The following is a 13,645-nucleotide window of genomic DNA, read 5'->3' as shown; positions in this document are numbered from 1 at the left end:
ATCACAATAGTCATGGTTTTATGAAGAATATTTGGTTTTGGCTATTGTGTCTAATATTAATGCTTTGATATACCTGCTAAGAAAAAAGATCTACTTAAAATGAAATTACAAAAGAGACAACAAAAGTAGTCCTTTCAATTACAAAAAAATCCTTAGCTGCAGCTGAGGAAAAGATACAGATTCTAACACCTCTTGCTTTGCAATCAAATTCAACTGGTCTTCAATAAATAATACAAATTCCCTCAATAACTGACAATAATGAAACAATTACTCATCAATAAGTATAATTTAAGATTTTATATTCTTGTGTTTTTAATGGCCCTGGAATAAAAACTAAGTAATCCAATTTTAAGCAAAATATTTTAGTCATTAGTAATAAGTTCAAGATTTCTAAGGCTTCAAGGACAAATGTTGAATATTTAGTACAGTAGAATTTTGCATTTTCAGATTTTTTGTCACTGACTATTAACAGAAATCCGTATGTCTTAAAGAATGAACAAATAACATCACACACTGAAGCTTGACTAATGTAATTCATGAACAAAAGCATCATGGATACTGTCATGTCCCACTCCGACAAACGAGTCAAGGAAGTCCGTAACAAACTTGGCAACGAAGCCTTTGCAGCTTGCCAAGTTCCTTCGAGGTTTATCAGGTCAGGCAGGAGTCCAAGTTGTGACTTCAGCGATAGGGTCCAGTATCAGCAAACTAGATAAGACTTTGCTTGACTCAAGGTTGGAATGCCCAAAGCAGGTCCTTTATATAGGCTGTGGGGTGTGGCTCCATGACTCAGCATTTATCCAGGCCTGCCCCACCCCTCCTTCTGCTGGCATCACCTCTCAGATCTCCAGAAGCGAGGGTCCTCCCACCCTGAATTGTCTTCAGCTGGATCTGCTGTCAGGGAAAGGGAGGGATCAGAGGGAGTAGGGCCGAGTAATTCCAGCACCTGGCTGGCTTCCTGCTCTGAAGGCTGAGCCAAAGGAACACACGCTGTGTGAGTGACGTTTATCGGGCTTGTCCTTTCACTCCTGGAATCTTCTCCGGGCATGGGGCCAGAGCCGGGGGCTGGAGGCATGATAGGCCATTCATCTTCATTATCAGACTCTGGGTCTGATACAAGGCCCGGTAGGAGACGGGAAGGGCCCGGCTGAGGACGGAGGACGATTCACAACACATACCAATTCCTCCTATACCCCCTGAGATAGTTGTATATCTTCTTTTGGAGGAAGATAAGGGAATAGTGAGGTGATTACCTAGAACAGGGGTATCCAAACTCAAGGCCCGGAGGCAGGATCTGGCCTGAGGGGCTGCCCTGGAAATAGCAAAGGACTAGCCCGCGGTGCCTCTACCAGTGAAAACGGAGCTCTGGAGGGCTGCGTGCGGCCCTCCTGAGCTCCGTTTTCATTAGCATAGGGTTGCAGGAGGCTGTTGCAGCCGAAAACGGAACTCGAGAGCCCATTTTCACTGGCAGAATATTCAAGCCACCACAGACACCACGGACAAGAGTGACGTGGTCACACCCACCCTGTCAGGCCCCCCCCCGCCCCCCCCAGGTCAAACACAAGCCTGATGTGGCCCTCAATGAAATCAAGTTTGACACCCCTGATTTTGAAGATCAAAAGTCTACAGATAAATGTAGATACAATTATATGAATAACTAAAAACTGTCCATGAATATTAGGGCAAAGAAAAGAGCATCAGTCCACTTTAGTTATTTGTAGTCAATCCCCCATTAATTTGTTCCAAAAAGCCAGAACTCTTTAACTTATGAACTCCATAAATCACAAATCAAACTAAAATCCTTTTGCCAGTATTGTAACAATGCCACTACATTACATTAACAAAATGTATGTTCTGCCTAAGCTTAAATGGAGAGGTAGACCAATGTGAGGGAACATCTTACATGGGTGTTAAACTCGCCGCGTCACATTGATGTCACATGACATATTGCAACGATTTTTGCCTTCGTAGAGCTGGGATGGGCATGGCCTACATGTAACACATCCGGCCCGTGGGCCACCAGTTTGACACTCCTAGGCCAGGAGCAGAGGTGGGTTCTACTTACCTTTACAACTGGTTCACAATGGGAGTGCGCGCATGCGCAGATCGTCCATTACAATGGGCGGGTGGATGGGTGGGCAGAGCCTCCTACCGCTTTTACTACCGGTTCGCAAGAACCGGACAGAACCGGGAGCAACCCACCACTGGCCAGGATACCATCTGGAGCCTGAAGAGCTTTACGAGGGCTAGGGAAATATGCCGTTTGCATCTAGTTCTTCCAGGCTAGGTCCAGTTTTTGAGCAGACAGCAAAAGAAGTAGGAATGTATAGAAGCCACAGGAGGCCAGTATATTTAACACAAGAATCAGTAAGTTCATTGCCACTGAGAATGGCCTTTTATTTTAATACAGCAGCAGCAGCAGAGGGAAGAATGGCATAAGTAAAATGGAAACAAATCAGCACTCTGAATCAAAGAACCAGAGGATGTGAGAATCCCATAGTTTTGGCAAAGATGGCCATAGTGATATAGTTTCAAAACAATAACAGCTGTCTGTATAAATATTAATAGAGGAACTAGAGGTTAAAAGACAAGCTTAAGTCACAGCATGTAACTCAACAACTTGAGCAGAAACAAAGGCAGCAAAGAACTTAATTTAACACATTCAAAAGGAGTACATACCCACATATCCAGCACCCTGTTTTCCAGGGGGAGGATGGCAAGAAGTGACATAAGTATAAAATTAATGTAGTGGGGTTTTACTGAATATCAGGGTGAGAAAGAAGTTCATAAGCAATAAAAAAACAATCATGAGTGGAAAAACTTTCAGCAGGAGATAGGGTATAGGTAGTTCTCAACTTATGACCGCAGTTGAGCCCCAAATTTCTATTGCTGGGCAAGACAGTTGTTAAGTGAATTTGTCCCAAATTCACGACTTTACTACTTTATGCCACAGTTGTTAAGTGAATCAATGCAGTTGGTAAATTAATAATACTTAACAATTGAATCTGGCTTCTGACTTTCCTTTTCTGAAAAGGTGAGCACCTGACCCTGGGGACACTGCAACTATCATAAATACCTGTCAGTTGCCAAACATCCGAATTTTGATCATATGACCACAGGATGTGACAACTGTCATAAGTGTGAAAAAATGTCGTAATTCACTTTTTTTTAGTGCTATTATAACTTTGTATAGTCACTAAATGAATAGTTGTAAGTCGAGGATGTAAATGGAAGGTAGGATCTTGGGAGAAAGAATTAATAACAGTAACAATGGGAGAGTTTAGGAGTGCTATTTCCAAAGTGTTCAGCTGTTTGGGGAATCAAGGGCAAGCGTAGGTGATCAGACAGAAGCCTACCACCACGGGAAGCCTATGGGTTTTTGTTTTTGTTTTTATTTTGTCACAACATTATATACAGGAACATATATTGAAAGGAAACAATAGGACAGGAACGATAGGCACTTTTGTACACTTATGCACGCCCCTTATAGTCTATAAAGTTATGCAGATCCCCTAAGAAGTTCAGAGAATTTTGTCCATTAAAAAGGTTACAGCTTGAAAGCACAAAGATGGAAAGGTGAAAAGGCAGCAGTGATTACATTTAACTTGTAAATATACTGGTAGTACATCACTGGGTAAAGATAGTCACCATAAGGATAAACAAAGACACCAGAAACTGTATCACATGTTCATGGCTAAACAGGGTAAAGGATAAAGAATACCGTATATACTCGAGTATAAGCCGAGTTTTTCAGCACGTTTTTTTTGCTGAAAAACGTCCTCTTATATCTCAGTCCCCAGTTTACCCCAGTTTTTTGGGGTAAAATTGGGGACCTCGGCTTATACTCGGATCGGCTTATATTCGAGTATATACGGTAATCAGGGAGTCAAAGGACAGGGATAGAAGCAATGCTTATTTCAACTGACAAAATACTTGGCCATGCCCTCAATCCAAAGCAAAGAGGCATCTGATCAAAGAATAGACTAGAAGAGTTGAGCTTCAAAAGCAAGATCTAAAATCCAGGGACATCAAAATCCAACCAAGCCAAGAAAAGAACATCTATCAGGGAAAATCAGGGGATTAAAAAAAAGGGGGGGAAGAGAAGCCAGGACAGAGATCAGAGCAAGATCTGAATTAGGTGGTTCCTCTGGGACTGTAAATACAAGCCTTTTTGGTGCAAAAAAACCACCAATGCTCCAAGCTTACAAAGCAAATCCATTTCCAATAAAACAAAGCAAATCCTTTTCCAATAAATTTACAGAGAAATCAGTACCCAAAAGAAAGCCGGTTCCTTAAACAAAATCTAATTACAATAGTCACTGGGCTGTTAGCCTGATGACACATGGATGGACTCCCAATACTAAAAGTAGCACTTACTCTATTGTAGTGCCACAAGAGGAATGGCTGAGAGTGAAGAAACAAACAAGGCAGCATCCCCTAAAAGGGGAAGGGAGACAGAGGCAGAGAAATCAAGAAGCCAAAGAGGAAACAGAAGAAACAGAAGTCTCCTGAGGCAGCTCTATTGGACAAATCCCAACTGCACCATAGAGGCAACACCATTTGAGGGAGGCTGGATAAAATTCTAAGAGCCCTGGGCTTTTTGGTGTCCCACTTTTCCACCCAACACAAGCTTGTTCCTTTGTACAATAGGACTGCCAGCCTCTAAGACAGAAGCAGAAATCACTGCACCCCATCCTCTGACACGTGGGGAAATTTTTGAACACAAAAACTAGAATGAGGACTTCTCATTTGTTATAGAGACATGGTTTGGAGTGCCAGAAAGCATTCTTCATCATTTTTCATCTTGATTCCCAATTTTCTAACACATTATGCATCTCATTATGAATTCAGCTTTACCAACTAGCTTTCATAAATTTAGTTTCAGTGGAAACTTTTACTAAGACAACATTTATGAAGGCAGCCATAATAGCTTGTGAAATCATTTGTAATAGTTCTGGAATGCCAGAATGTCATTCAAATGCTTTTAAAGGCTTGTTTGTAATATTTTTGGATACAGGTAGTCTTTGACTTATGGCCATTCATTTAATGACCATTTATAATTATGAGAGCACTGAAAAAAGTGACTTTTGACTGGTCCTTATACTTCCAATCACTGCAGTGTGTCCCCATAGTCAAGTGATCTAAATTCAAATGCTTGGCAACCAGCATGTATTGATGACAGTTGTAGTCAGTGGGGAAATCCAATTTTTTTTACTACCAGTTCTGTGGGCATGGCTTGGTGGCGTGGTGTGGCTTGGTGGGCATGGCTTGGTGGGTATGGCAGGGGAAGGATACTGCAAAATCTCCATTCCCTCCCCACTCCAGGGGAAGGTTACTGCAACATCTCCATTCCCTCCCGACTCCTGGGGAAAGGATGTTGCAAAATCTCCATTCCCACCCCACTCTGGGGCCAGCTAGAGGTGGTATTAGCCAGTTCTTTGAACTAATCAAAATTTCCGCTACCAGTTCTCTGAACTGCTCAAAATTTCTGTTACCGGTTCTCTAGAACCTGTCAGAACATGCTGGATTTCACCTCGGTTGCAGTGTCCCAAAGTCACATAATTACCATTCATGATCTTCTTTAACAAAATCAGTGAAACCAGATTTTCTTAATGATTGCATCATTTGCTGTATTTTGCATACATTGGAATGGGCTCCACTAAAGGTCTATTTTCACATGATCCTATTTTGCTGGAAGGAGTACAGACTGAGGTGATCCACTGCTCCTATGAGTTTCTCTGACTTACTCTCTTGATTTGGGAAAGAGTCTCTGAATCTCAGGCACTTAGCTTCTTTACAGAATTCTCTTTACTGAAGTAGCAAAAAGAGAAGGGAATCAATGAGAGAAAGGTGATTAAGAGTACAATCACTCACCAGATCCTATTTCCTAACAATTTATTAACTAACACTTCTGATTCCACTTCTAATACCATGTTCTGGAATATTAATTCTGTGTCCAATGAATACAGGTAATCCTTGTTTAACAACCCCTCATTCCGTGACCATTCCAAGTTATGACAACACAGAATGAGTGGTACTTAATGACCGGTCCTCAAAGTTCTGGCAGTCCCAGCACTCCTGCAATCATGTGATTGTGTTCTGGGAGCTTGGCAACAAGCTCATATTTACAAAGGTCACAATGTCCTACAGTTATGTGAGTACCATTTGTGACTTTCTCTGTTAGCTTCCTACAAGCAAAATCAATGGGGAAAACAGCAGGAGGCTTCAAATTGCTTCAAGAAGTTGCTTGCATTTGGTCCTGCCATGGTCACACTGTTCCTCCTGGCTATTCACACAACTCTTCTGCCTGGCAGCAGCTACCCCCCAAGCCCAGCTGCACTTATACACTTCACCTCAATGGCTAGCTCCCCCTTCTCTACCTGGCAGTAGGCACTTCCAGCCTTGCCATGTTTAAGCTACTACCTACACACCTTCCCTGACCCAGCAGTAGCCATTTAATTGCCTGCTGTCAAGCTGCCTGGGACTTGCTTAAGGATCTGTGATCCTTGCTTAACAACATCAGCAGGAAATGCTGGAATCACATGACATTGCTCTTTAGCAATGGAAATTCCAGTCCCAATTACAGCCATAAAGTCAGGGCTACCTGTAGAGGAGACCAACCAATAAAGAGAAATATTTATTCAGCAACTATTGTTGGATCTGTCCTTTAGGGACAAAAACTAGCCACAAAGAAGAGGGAGTCAAGCTATTCTCCAAAGCACCTGAAGGCAGGACAAGAAGCAATGGGTGGAAACTAATGAAGGAGAGAAGCAACTTAGAACTAAGGAGAAATTTCCTAACAGTTAGAACAATCAATAAGTGGAACAACTTTCCTCCAGAAGTTGTGAATGCGCCAACACTGGAAATTTTTAAGAAAATGTTGGATAGCCATTTGTCTGAAATGGTGTAGGATTTCCTGCCTAGGCAGGGGGTTCGACTAGAAGACCTCCAAGGTCCCTTCCAACTCTGTTATTATGTATGTTAAGATAGTTATGGATGAGACAATGTGTCCATTTCCCCTTGGTTTAATGCAGGGGTCTCCAACCTTGGCAACTTTAAAACTTGTGGACTTCAAGTCCCAGAATTCTGGGGAGATTCTGGGAATTGAAGTCCACAAGTCTTAAAGTTGCCAAGATTGGAGACCCCTGGTTTAATATATGTTTTTGCATTATAAGGCTAAAATTTATATTTTTCAGATGTACACTCTGTCCTCTATAAGGTCCTTTAAACCGCTGACTGGTTATTTCCCCATCATAGAATATCCTGTCATGAATATTACTTAAGTTTCCTTATAAGTGACCTGTACATTTAGAGATAATGGAGAAGGGCCTTCATTTGTCCTTACAAAGAATAATAAAGGTGTATCATTCTAAGATAAGCCTTTTAGTTTGCTTGTAGTAAAAATGCAATATCAAGGACTTATTACGACCTATGGGAAAGATAGGAGTAGAGGCAAGAATGCTTAGTATCTAAAAGCAATAATTCTAATTTATTAATACCGAACTTTGCTATCAAATAATAGTCTATCTAATGATCAAGTATGTATGTTTGCATTTAAAATATTTGTATGGCTGTGATCTTAAAATCAGAACTGTAGGTGGTACAAAAGAAGAGTTTAATTTATTCTTTTTAAATTATTACTATAAAGAAAATAAAGAGAGGAGGGGGTCAAGCTGTTTTCCAAAGCACCTGAAGGCCAGACAAGGAATAATGGATGGAAACTGACAAAGGAGAGATTCAACCTAGAAATGAGAAGGAACTTTCTGACAGTGAGAACAACCAACCAATAGAACAGAAATTGCCTTTGGAAGTTGTGGGAGCTTCATCACTTGAATCTTTCAAGAAAAGATTGAATTGCCATTTGTCAGAAATGGTATAGGGCAGGGGTGTCCAAACTTGGTCCCTTTAAGACTTGTGGACTTCAATTCCCAGAGTTCCTCAGCCAGCTTTGCTGGCTGAGGGACTCTGGGAGTTGAAGTCCACAAGTCTTAAAGGGACCAAGTTTGGACACCCCTGGTATAGGGTCTCCTGCTTGAGTGGGTGGTTGGACTAGATGACCTATAAGGTCCCTTCCAACTCTGTTAATCTGTTAGAAGAAAATAAAAATAAGAGTTCAGGTTTTTCTCCTAAGATGCAGCAGAAGAAGAATTGCAAACTTATGGACTACTATAAAATATACTGCCGATTTGGTGATATTATTAAGGCACCAGGCTAGAAACCGAGAGACTAAGGATTCTAGTTACACCTTAGGCACAAAGCCAGGTAGGTGACCTTGGTCCAGTCTCTTTAGCTCTAGGAAGAAGGCAAAAACAACCTACTTTCAAAAAATCTAGTCAAGAAAATTGGGACTGTCCCAGGCAGTCACCCCAAGCTACTGTAAAACTATAGATAATTGCAAAGAAATCACATCACTGTAATTAGAAATATGCTTCCCATTTTTCATCATTAAGATAAGAACTGCCATCATTTATTTATTTCTTTGAATAAATACTTTAAAATAATTATGAAGTAGTGTGGCAATCAGGTCTTGATCAAAGTTAGAAATAATATAGCAAATCTTATGCATTAACTAAAAATTCATACATGGATGATAATATTTGTATTGTTTTATTAGACATTATAAGAATAACTATAGCTAATATCTTAGTTTAAGTGCCTAAAGGAGTTTGGTGTTTATTTTTGAACAACAGTAACTTTCCCCAATTTACGCAGATTGCAATTGGTTTTTGAAACAAAAGCAAATTTGTAAATCTATTTGTGTTATGGGTTTGGAATTTAAAGGTCAAAAACTTAAAATCCTCACAAGACTATGAATAATAGCTCTAAAAACTAAGCAGTGACAATTACAAAGTATAAGCAGCAATTCTGATGTCTAAAGCAAGGTCCTTCACATTCATCATTCTAGTCATCTAAAGGTTTTTCATAAACTGTACCACCATAATTACCATTTATATAGCACAAGATCAAGAGAATAAAAGTTTTGTATCTAAGGGAGGTGAAATCAGATGCAGAGATTTCTTCTGTCATAGTCAGGTATGGATTAAAACCAAAAATTAAAACCAAAATTAAAAATTATCATAAGCACTTCCCAAGTTAAAGCTCCTTCAACCTATAATGTATAAATACTTTTCCCAACTTCTTTTTCTGCAAAGCACTAGTCAGCAGCAGAACTGATCAACAGATTGAACAGGACATACTCTACTGGTTTGCAATCATTTCAGTTTTATAGCTATTAAAATAATTAAACTATAATGTAAACTCTGGGCACAGTGCATTTTCGATTGTATGCCTCAATGACTAACAAGCCAGTCCTAATACTTGCTGCATCAGCAGACAAGTTTCACTGGAATATACTGACTGCTGTGCCAGCATAATACCATGAAATAGGATATTCAGCTAGCATCTTAGACAGATATTTCACTGAAAATAATTATCCAATTTTTTAAAAAATCTATCCTCACCAAAAATTATATTAGTTCAAATTCCCAGTTGCTGTGTGGGAAGGATTGTGATGCAACTTTCTAGTGGACAGAACCAATTTTATAGGTTTTTTTATACCAGTGGTTTCATAGATACTGTAGTGAAAAATATATGCTTTTCAAAGTAACAATTGTGAGCAGCATCTAGAAATGTAAAATGTATTGCTCCATTACAATAAATGTTTACAGAGCTATATTATGGCCTAAAGGAAAAATAAAGGTTTTCTACAATAACAAGCTATACGCGTGTAACGTTTGTCTTGTGCCTTTTACATTCTGTTTTATAAAAATATTAAAATATTGAGTCAGATTATCAATAGAAAAATTAGCAGATCTTACTCAAAATAGTAAACAATAATTGCCCATTGCAACTAGTCAATTACTTCTCTAGAATTACATCTCCTAGTATATTACTTTAGAAGGAAATATTGATTATAATATAAAAAATTGCTTCTGGGCATTTCAAAGGTTGTCTGCCAATTGGAGAATCTGGGTACGTGCTATTTAATTTTAATGTATACAAACAATTTCAATGTATGTTTTTTGATCTGTTGCTTCAGTCTACAAGAAATACATCTCTACTTAACAAATGAACACAAAAACAGCACCAAAGGCTAATTGCTAGAGCTCTACAAAATCTCCCAAAAGTGGTTCAGAGTTTCAGGGAGTGCAAATACAGTACCTGTTTGTAACATCTTAAAACCACTATGGAATCCCAGGAAGTGACCTAAAAACTTTCAAGTGTCACAGTCAAGAGTTATGTTTGTATCCCCAACTCCAAAGTACCTTTTGAATACTGAATTTGAAGAACTGCATGGCCTACTAATTGCTAAAAGTAGTTCATGCAACTATTACTACAGACAAATGTATTAATATTATCAAACTATGATGAAGATGAAGGCAATCACATCAACTTAAAGTGCCTTGAAAAATTAAAAAACCTTGACCAAGTGTGAAAAGCTTTACAAAGTTGGTCCTAGTTGAACTTCCTGTGAGAAGGTGTTCTAAAGTCAGCTACCCTCTAGAAAATGTATTTTGATATATTCGAACATAACATTTTCCTGAAAGTACTTATGGAGCTTATATGAAGATTTCTAGAAGCAAGAAAAGAAAGGTGCCAACTTACATGGATTCCAGCTTTTTTTTAATAAAAAAGTTTTATTTCCATTTTCCAACAGCCTATTCAATATACAGTCTCTTATTCAACATTAGTCATTAACTTTCATTTGTTACTTATTCGGACCTGCCCAGCTACATTTACAGCAATGTAAAGGAATGATTGAAGATATGTAATTAAGAAATAGAAATAATTTGAAATGAAATCGGGGCTGCTCAGCTGCCATTTCAGAAGGGAATGGAAAAGGAGAGGAGAGAGTGAAGGAAGAAAGTAGGTAGGAAAGAGAGAGGTAGAAGAGGGGGAAAGGAGAGGAAGAAGAAAGGGGAAAGAGAGAGGGCTAGAAAGGGTGGAAGAGAAGAGTGGGGAAGGAGGAGAGGAAGTAGAAAAGCGAAGGAGAGGAAGGATGAAGAAAGTAGAAGAAAGTAGAGAAGGGAGGAGGAAAGGTTTGTTAAGGAAGGAAGTGGCAGCCAGTCCAATTTAAAGTTGTGGAAAGAATACATTCATGAATGAAGATGAATATACACCTCCCAGGAGAATGTTGTAGGATCCAATTTGGGTCGGTCATCAGAGGTTAGTCTTCCAACCTTTCGGACTCATTCTAGAGCTCATCAGAATTTATTTTACTTATTTCTTTATCAATCATATATAAGATAACAGGTAAAAGTATGAACATAATTTGGATACATGAAAAGAGTAAGTAGAAAGGAATATTAGGACAGGGATGGTAGGCACGCAGGTGCATTTATGCACACCTCTTACAGACCTCTTAGGAATGGGGTGAGGTCAACAGAAAACAGTTTAAGCTTAAAGTTTTGTGGGTTTGGGGAAGAAACTACAGAATTAGGTAGTGCATTCTAGGCATTGACCACTCTGTTACTGAAATCATATTTTCTGCAATCGAGTTTGGATCGGTTTACCATGAGTTTGTATCTGTTATTTGCTCATGTCTTGTTGTGGTTGAAGCTGAAGTAGTCATTGACAGGTAGGACATTGTGGTAGATAATTTTATGAACTGTGCTTAGGCCAGATTGAAGTCGGCGTAGTTCTAAGTTTTCTAAGTGGGCTCCAGCATGAGTCCGAAAGCTCGGAAGACTAAACCTCTGGTCCCGATGAAAGACCCAGATTGGATCCTGCAGAATACACCCAAATTAGTGATAGTCTCAGATTCTTTCTAGTGAAGGCAACTACTTATTGGACCATGTTGCAGGTAGATAGATGTTATTGACTAACTAAAGGACTTTAGTTACTCCTTATTCTTTGTTTTCAGATTAGCAAGATGTGCGAACGTAACCACAATGGCTTTATATTATGTGAATGCATCAATTATACCTTGTTCAACAGCCTTAATCTTAAAAATTCTAGTTTAGCATTATATATGAATTCAACTAATGTTTAATGATTCTTCTAACAATAGTCAACCCCTTCTTCCCATTCACCAATTCTTCTCACAATCCCACTTATAAAGCTCTTCTACGTTAATGTTCCCTAGGCAATGCATTCACTTCTGATTTCTATTGGTTCCATTGTTGATGCTTTTCTTAAAAGTCTATGATATGGTATCTTTCTAATACAATAGGAGACGAGACTACACCTGAATGTTGAGTACATCTAGCTGAGTAATGGCAGAGATGAGTAGTAGAGTAAGGTTCTACAAACTAGGATTCGGTAATCCAGAGCCAATCCATCTAAATATTGCTTTAAATTATGTTCCAGAGAAAACTTCCACAATATACTTTCAAATTATGTTAGTAAATTATCTAGGTCTTGCATTAAAGAAAGACTAGCTGAGACAGTATGGAAAAACACCATAAAAGTATTAACAGAATTAGCAGAAGTTATCTTGCTGAGAAAAAAAATACAGAGAACCTGCTAAATGTAACGATGAGCTTACTGACCTATGTGCTAGATAATTCCTGTAACAGAAAATATTGCAAAAAGTGTCTACCAAAAGTAACAGATGGTGTAAGATATCACCCATATATGGAAATATAACCAATTATGTAAACTTCTCCTTTTTATGTTTTGCTCTGTAATAACTAGATAAGAGTAACGCCTCAGGCGAGGTTGGGGTTGCAAACTGAATAAAAGTCACACCTTGGGCGTAACCTGGGGTTCAGAATTTGCCATGCTAATGCCCAGAACCTTTGTGCAAATAAACCTGTTTCTCCTACCCTTCATGGTCTTGTGTCCTGAATTGGTAACAAGATTTGCTGCAACACTAGAGTTCAAGTAGCAATTGTTTAAAATGTTGAGGGATGTGTAAGAGCATCATTCAAATGTGTCTTGCCAGCTACCTGAAAAGAATTCTTAGAGTATAACCACTATAGTTTTTGGTCAAAATACAGCATTTATTTTTATATTTTTTCTTTCTTCCTCATTTGATAGTTCTCCATATCAAATATCTAGACCGTTTAGATCAGGGCTGTCAAACTCCCGGTCCATGGGCCGGATGCGTCCCACATTGGCCATGCCAACGCCCGGTTTAGTAAAGGGGAAAAAAAGTCCCGATACGTCACGTGACGCCACTATGACGACATGAGTTTGACACTCCTAGTTTAAATTTATTTTTGTATGTAGAAGGTTAAATGTATGAATATGGTTAATTGTCACTTAAAACTATTACTGGAAAAGCCTACATGCTACAGCAATTTCTGTGCTTGTAGAATCATTTATTTCCATCCAGAGAAATTTATTTATACAAATCTCCAGATTAAGAACGTTCTGCTTTAAGGAGGACCCATAGTTAGGAATGGAGCTTATTGTAGAAAAATTCGAGTTAAATACCCAATGATTCAAGTTTAATGGAAAATGGTCAAATTCATTTCCCAATACTACTTATTCAGTGTTGTACAATAATACTTATTTGTACAATAAGGTAAACCTTGGAAACAAAACTCATTCTTAAACTGGGAACTAGCTATACTTAGGTTATTTATGCTTAATATACTCCATTTATGTCAAACGGGCCAAAATATGACTTCAAGATTTAGACTTCAAAAAGCATATTGAAGCCATATCTAAACCATCAATGATAGCATTTATCACTTCC

At 38.8% G+C, this 13,645-nt stretch overlaps 1 protein-coding gene across 5 annotated transcripts in view; it reads right to left on the bottom strand.

The window, feature by feature from the left end:
* The window catches only part of MMP24 (matrix metallopeptidase 24), a 53,048-nt gene that overhangs the window by 36,333 nt on the left and 3,070 nt on the right, over positions 1 to 13,645 (bottom strand). The gene's annotated exons all lie outside the window — the stretch shown is intronic.

The sequence above is a fragment of the Ahaetulla prasina genome, chromosome 3 (genome assembly GCF_028640845.1).
Source record: "Ahaetulla prasina isolate Xishuangbanna chromosome 3, ASM2864084v1, whole genome shotgun sequence".
Taxonomy (NCBI): Eukaryota; Metazoa; Chordata; class Lepidosauria; order Squamata; family Colubridae; genus Ahaetulla; species Ahaetulla prasina.
The sequence above is the reverse complement of the archived record's forward strand: the minus strand, read 5'-3'. Positions and strand labels throughout refer to the sequence as shown.